This window comes from Phascolarctos cinereus, unplaced genomic scaffold, assembly GCF_003287225.1.
Source record: "Phascolarctos cinereus isolate Bilbo 61053 unplaced genomic scaffold, phaCin_HiC Scaffold_4;HRSCAF=312, whole genome shotgun sequence".
In the NCBI taxonomy this organism is placed as follows: Eukaryota; Metazoa; Chordata; class Mammalia; order Diprotodontia; family Phascolarctidae; genus Phascolarctos; species Phascolarctos cinereus.
In genome coordinates, this window is record NW_027555847.1 from 193,781,037 (window position 1) to 193,788,672 (window position 7,636).

Below are 7,636 nucleotides of genomic sequence, written 5' to 3' on the forward strand. Positions count from 1 at the left end.
CAAGAACATACACACATACATTTATTTATGTATAATATATATGTATATATATGTATTATATATGTATATATATATATGTATGTATGTATGTATGTATGTATGTTCTTTGGCAATCCCATTTAAAAGATGTCATAAGGCTTTAATTATAGTTTCTTCAGTTTTTTAATTCCATATTTCTTTTTTTGTTATCTTTCTGTTAGACTTATCCAAAATTATGGATCTCCCATCACTATTGTGTTATTGTCAATGTCTTCTTTTACATCAGATAATTTCTCCTTTATGAATTTGAATATTTAATGTATGGAAGCATAAAAGTTTCTTACTGATATTGATTTGTGCCTATAATTCTTTTCAGCATAATGCAATCCTTGTTTACTTTTTCTAAAAAAATTTTTTTAGTTTTTCCAGACAACATGATTCCTGCTATTTTTGGATTTGATTGATGTATGGTAATTTTCCCCCTATCTCCTCAATTTTATTTTGTGTATGTTTTCTTTTTTAAATGAATTTCTTGCAACAACAAATTGTAGGTTTTTTTTTCTTATTCAATCTGTCACTTTTTCATTTTATTGGATAGTTTAATCCACTCATAATTGAAGTTATGAGTGAGATTTATATTTTCCTCTGTCTGTGCTTTTATGAGTCCTGTGGTCATAGACACACTGCTCATCTCTTTATTTCTACCACATCTGGAAGTTCCATGGTTTCTTCTCTGGAGGCTTTCTGATTGCTAGGGCTTCCTCAAGGGAATTTTCTATTTCCTTCTTCTCCAGATACAAATTTTGCAGACTCCTATCTCTTACCAGCCGGGCTTGCTCTATTTGGTGATGGGGGGATGACTTTGCTCTTGACCTTATAATTCAACCTGACTTTGTTTGCACTTTTGAGATGGAAGAGTCACTTAATAGGGGAGTTCATTGGATTTCTTGATCACTGTTTGGTCTGGTGTGAATTGCAGATTTGGTAGAGTAGGTATATGAGAACTATATGGCCTGTCTCCCATCCAGGTGGTCATCTTGATGGGAAATCCACATTATTCTCTTTGGTAAATAATTCAAAGCTACATTTGTCCTAATTGTTATGCTTTCTTTTTATCCCTTTGTTACACTGTTACTATAACAGTTCCTTTAAATTTTCTCCAGAGTTTTAAATTGTTAGTCCAGAGTCTCTTTCCTTGTGATTTTTTGTAACATTGACAAATATGTCACTAATACATTTTTAGGAAAAAAATGAAGAATAAAGCGTCCTTCCTTCAAAATACATGACATACCTTAGAACACCTGAAGTCATATTGTGTACCCCTTTGGGCCTTTTCTTCTTAAGACCAAATATTTTAGATTCCTCCAAGTTATCCTCATATAGCATAGTTTTGAGCCTGTTCAAGATACTAGTTGGTCTCTTTGGGTGCTCTCCAGCTTATTAACGTCCTTCTGAAAATTCAGTGCTCAGAATGAAGCATAAGGTATTTCAGGTACTTGGCAAACATTGGGACCTGAAAGGGTACTCTGTTAGTCACAGATGTTTCTAAGTGGCAATATAGTATTAATCTTTGCTCAGCTTCAATGGCAGCCCTAGATATTTAAGAATAAATGTTCATACCCAACTTTCACAAGGAAAACAACAACAAGATGCCCTCCTTGATTGTTATACTAAACCCCTAGAAATTTGATAAATTTAAAAATTTGCCTTAGGACCCAGAAATATCCAATACACCTTAAGCCACTCTCTCTTTTTTCTTTCTTTCTTTGTTTCTCTCTCTCTCTCTCTCTCTCTCTCTCTCTCTCTCTCTCTCTCTCTCTCTCTCTCTCTCTCTCTCTCTCTCTTCCTTCCTTCCTTCCTTCCTTCCTTCCTTCCTTCCTTCCTTCCTTTCTTTCTTTTTTTCTTTCTTTCTTTCTTTTTCTCCATCTCACCTAGGCTGGTACTGTACAAGCTACTCATTAACTGATCCCACTATTGGTTGACACAGGCAGGAGTTTTGATTTGTTCCATTTCTTACCTGGACTGGTATGTATCTCCTTAGGCAATCTGGTGGTCTCCATTCCCAGAGACTCACTGTATTGAGGCCAAAAGTGCAAACTAATAAATCAGCTTTATCCTAATATCAAGAGACCCACCAGTCTCAGCCTCCACCCTTAGCTGGAATTCTAGATGTGCACCACCACATTGGCTCCTCCAGCCCCCAGCCATCTATTTCTAATGCCTCTTCCCACTAGCACATTAACTCATCTGGTGCATATTCTCTCTTGACAAATTACAGTTCCCCAGTTTTCCACTTGCAGTTTCTTTCTGCTAGACTTTGTGTAGTTTCTAACAGATGTCCTCCCAGCTGTCAAAGTTCCTCATGCCTATATGTACCTCCCTATAGTACACTGGGTTCTGACTGTTCTTTATAACTATTTGCAATATGGCTGACAGGTATATGTGACTGACCCAACTCTGGAGCAATGCAAGTTTCCAGCCTCAGCTTTTCTTACTGTTTTTACCCTTCAGCCCTCTCAGTGAGAGGAGAAGAAAGGCTTATATAAAAGTATTATTCTATAGAATATCAATATTGCTAGTTTAAAATAGTATTCAGTTAATTTATACATATGAATATATTAACAAATAGTCTTCTTTCACCCTTTAAATGAAATTTTTTGGCCCCATACAGACATAACCTGAGTCCCCTTATGTTTCATGAGTCATAAGTTATATGAATATCTTTATAATAGCAAGTGAGTCAGTCTAGAGGCCATAACCACTTTGAAACTCCTGAGTGTCTTAGTTGCTAGTGAAGCACTCCATCTAGAGTCCCTTCCTCAACTCACACTAGCACTGGTCAGTTGGGTCTCCCAAAGGCCATCCCTAAGGGCTCTAGGGATAACTCTGAGGATTTCAGGTTTCTAACACTGCAGTTTTTTTTTTTAAATCACCCAGGAGTACTAGGTAGCAAAGTCTCCTGGAAATTTTAGCAGTAGATGATGATAACAGAAACAACTGCAGATAAATATAGAAATCCAATCATCAAACTATAATGCAAGCTTTGGGAACTCTAATCCTGGAAGAAAAAGGGCTTGCTTTGTCTTCTAGAAAGATATTGCACTAACAGCCCAGGAGAAACTTTTACTTAAGAGAAACTTCATGAGGACCCCACAAATGGAGATTACTAGTAGCTTGGAGCTATGAGTTGATCCTTGACCACATGTGCTCTCTATGTGTTTGCTTCACTCCTTTTAAACTTTTTATTTGAGCCACTATTCCCTGGAACCTTGTACAAGGGAACAATGTACTCCTGGTTTAGAGTATTGTGTTTGCAACTAGTAGTCTTACTACACTTTCTTAGTAAGTCTCTTCTCTAAAAGGCAATGTAATTCAAATGATTTTTATTGACTTTGGAATCATATCAATGCTTCCGTAACCATCAGCTTTTCTAGCTTCACAACAATTTGGAAAACTTTTTGTCAAAGCACAGTACCACCCCTTCAGGGACATACTATTGCAAAGAGGCTGCCTTTATCTTTGAACACAATCCCTTGGACTGGAAATAGGCAGAAAATATTTATGTGTGTGTTTAAAGGAATAGGTTCTCATTGGTGAGTCACTGCATTATACAGATTAACATTATTATTGTAAGTTTTCAAAGATTGAGTACCCCTATCTCATTTAGCATGGAAGTACAAAGGCTACTCTTGGGCCTGATCCAGTGATCAGCAAAGGAACTTTGATCTGGTCTATTTCTGACTTAGTGTAGACACCCTAACAGCATGACAAATGGGACCTTGTAGCTCCCTAGCTCAAGATATCTATCAGCATCAGCATCTCTGGAAGCAGGGATTACAGTCATGTACCACCATGCCCATCTCATACATCACATTTTAAAGTAACAAACTAATAAATGCAAATATCTTCATATTTAATTACATTCCTTTGTTTATTTTTAAAAGGTACATTAAGGAATTTACTTAACTAGATAAAAGACTCCAGTATTAATGTAGTTTGACAAATGCATTGTCATGAAGTATATTTGCCAGGAATTTTGTATTAATCCTTAATAAAAACATGAACCCTGCAAAGTAATTTGGTCAGCCATAGAAAGAATTAACTTATTAAGATCACAGAGTTATTATAAAACAATTTTATATGACAGTGGTAATGTTAATAGTGATCCTCCCAGCACTACCAAGTAATTATAACTGGACTTCACTGGGTATGTGTGTTTCTCATGTCAAATACATACAGTCATTGAAGAATAACAAATCAATGCCTCAGAAGCGTGGATGTGTGTGTGTGTGTGTATAAATATATATATGCACACATATATGTGTGTGTGTGTGTGTGTTTGTGTGGTTTTCCTCCTCCTAGGGTGACTGGAACTCACTCTAGAGATTCCTTTTTTTTTGTCCTTCTAATGCTTTATCAATTAAATATGACCTATCTTCATAAAACCAGAATAGTGTGATTTCTTGCTATCCCAACAATTAAGGGGAAAAATAAAAAAGGCTTTTCTTTTGCAGTTGCTTTACCAGGAAGAAACATCTACAACTTCTTGATATCATGGGAGAGATTATAGAGAAAAGAAATTCTATGGTGAAGCAGTAACTGAAAATGTTTTACTAGTTTGGATTCCTATGAGTAAATAACTGTTAAAGACTTGCATTTCTGAAGCCACCCTTTATTTTACAGTGTTTTTCTTGCTCAATTGGGATTTTTGCAATTATTAGCTGAACTATTCCTTTGGCAATTTTCTTACCTCTACAATTATAGAGCAAAGGTGAGATTCTCAACTTGAAATTGAACTCCCAAATAAGACTCCCTTTTTGCAGTCATAAAGGACTCATTCTGTCTGAAGCATTCATTGAGAATGTGAATCTCAGTTGGTTGTGTTCAAAAGTATCAAACTCCAGAAGCATACTCTGTAATAAAGCTCTGATGACTTTTCTGAGTCAATGTTGTGATGTAGAATCGGAGAGCAACATCAGAAGGAGACCTGGAAACAAACTAAGCTCTTGGATTATTTAGAGACAAAAGTGCCTCAATGGCATAAAAGAAAACCTTGAAATGTGTTTCAATTCGTGAACCTGGGCATCAAGGGACCTAACATTATTGTAGGTTTTAAAACTTCTTAAAATCAATATTGGTGATAAAGAAGGTTTACCTCAGACAGTTTTTATATACTTTTGTATATTTGTGGGTCTGCAAAGCGTTCCAGAGGCTCCTTTATTATTATTTTTTTTCAGTCATATCCAGGTCAGAAAAAAAGGAAGGAGTTATTTTACATGACAGATCAAACCATAATATCTTATTGAATTCCTTAAGGACAATGCCCTCTAGAATACCCTAAAAGAGACTCAACCTTTATTCTCTTTATCCTTTTTAAACCTACCTTCCCAAAACCAAGACTAGACCTCTGTCTGTCCTAACCAGAAACAAATCTTCTACCTCACCTGAGACCATCTTTTCAAATTACAGGCCTGATCTCTGAAAGGAATCTAGGTATCATCTAATTCAAAGCCATGAGGAAGTGTGGTATAGTAGAGAGCCATCTTTGGAATCATTGGTATTAAAATGGCTTATAGAAGGAAATGTCTACTGATGCAACTTAGTACTTTCTTAGTAAATTACAGTCTTAGAGAATTACCCAGGTCACTGGGAAATGAAATAACTTGTCCAGGGTCACATAACCAAATTTTTCAGAAGCAAGATTTGAACCCAGGTCTTCCTGACCCTGAAACTAAATCTCTCTCCATTATATCTTATTTTATTTCAATAACACACATTGCTAATGAATTCCCTGAAAGCCACTATGGCATAGGGGATAGAGAGCTAGCCTCAGAGTCAGGATAGAGATGGGTTCAAGCCCTGCTTCTGACACCTGTTGACTTTATGACTCTAGGCAAGTTGCTTTCCTTTTCTCTACATGGCACAGACGGTGCAACCTTCATTGTAGGAGTAGTGTCTTCATCCAGATGCTTACTACACCAGTGAAAATACATGTACAAAACCACAGGATTATCAACCAGAAGCTGATGTTATAAAAGATCTGACTAAAGGAATCAATCTACTCACAATGCTTTTGAATATTTGTTCAAATGTGTATAGAGTAATGTTAATGGTTTCTGCCTTGCATATAGTAGGCACCTAATAAATATTTGTTTAAACTGAATTCAATTAAGCATAGTAACCCCATTTCTTAAAAGAAAGTATAGTATAGTGAGTAAACTTTGACTTAGATATTTCACTACTGCTCAGTGCACTCTCAGTGACACATTTCCTTAGCATATACAATATATAAAATGACAGAACTGAATTGACTAAGGCACTATTGGCCACTCTGCTAATGTTCAATATCCACAGAATCCATCAGATTGACTACATTGCAATTTAAATAAGCAATTTGTTGGCCACAAATTATGAATCCATTCTGTCTTGCTTTTGTATTTTAATATTTTAATGGATCCATGATCTCATCATAAGCTATGCTTTCCAACAAGTGAAAGCAGTAATGACCCCATGCCTTTTCTTCTGAAGTGGTTCTTGTATATATTTACCTAAGAATTCTCCATATAGGTTCTACACAAGGGCTTCTTTATTTTTGAACTATTATTTTTTACGTTATGACTCCATATGCTCCTCTTCACCAAACACATGATGCTAATTGCTGGGATCCCCAGAATATTAAGGAGATGCATAACCATTCAAAGCCAAGCTTAACAATCTATGGAGGAAAAAATGGCAGAAAAATGCCTGTTGCTGAAACTGTGATTTTGGTTTTATTTTAGTTTTGTAGCTAAAGTGTGGTTGAGCTAGTCCAGCAGTAGTTTGAACAGGCACAGCAGATGGAAGAGAAGCTAGGACTAAAACTGAAAAGGAGGAGAACAGATATGGAAAATTATGTAGTTATTTTTAATACTCCCAAGCTGCTCTCTGACACAAAACCCATATGTCACAATCTGGTTTTTTGTTTGTTTTCTTTTCTTTCTTTCTTTCTTTTCTTTTTTACAGGCAGTTCCTGGTTTACATTTGCCTTATTTAGGCAATTTCATTACTAATGAATAAAATAACAATGATAACTGACATTCTTATCTAATTTTAAGATGCATAAAGCATTTTACATATATTACATCATTGTATCTTTACAACTGCTCTGTAAAATAGGTGCTGCATCTTTATTATCTCCATTCAAATGATTCAACAAGTATATATTAAGCACCTACTATGTATTAGCACTGCATAAATATGAAATCATTTCTGTCCTCAAGGAACTCACATTCTACTTAATAGGTAAAATACATTCACAAGTAAGATAATACAAAATAAGTTGGCCAGGGTGGGAGCACTAAAAAATTAGGAGAATCAGAAAAGGTCTTATGTAGGAGGTGCCACTTGAGCCAAGCCTTGACAATAGCTAAAGATTCTGAGACTTGTAAAGAAAAGGCAGAGGATTCTAAAAATAGGAGAAAAACATGTGGAAATTACAGAGACAGGAAGTGGGACATCTTGTAAAAGTATAATTGAAGGTCTGGCCAGTAATGCCCAGTCCTTAGAGAATGTTGAATATTTTCCTGCTTCCAATCCATGTACAATCTTGGTGACCTTGATTTTACAAACATGTGATGGAAGCATCCTTTTCCTCTCTAGTTCATAGCTGGCACAGTTT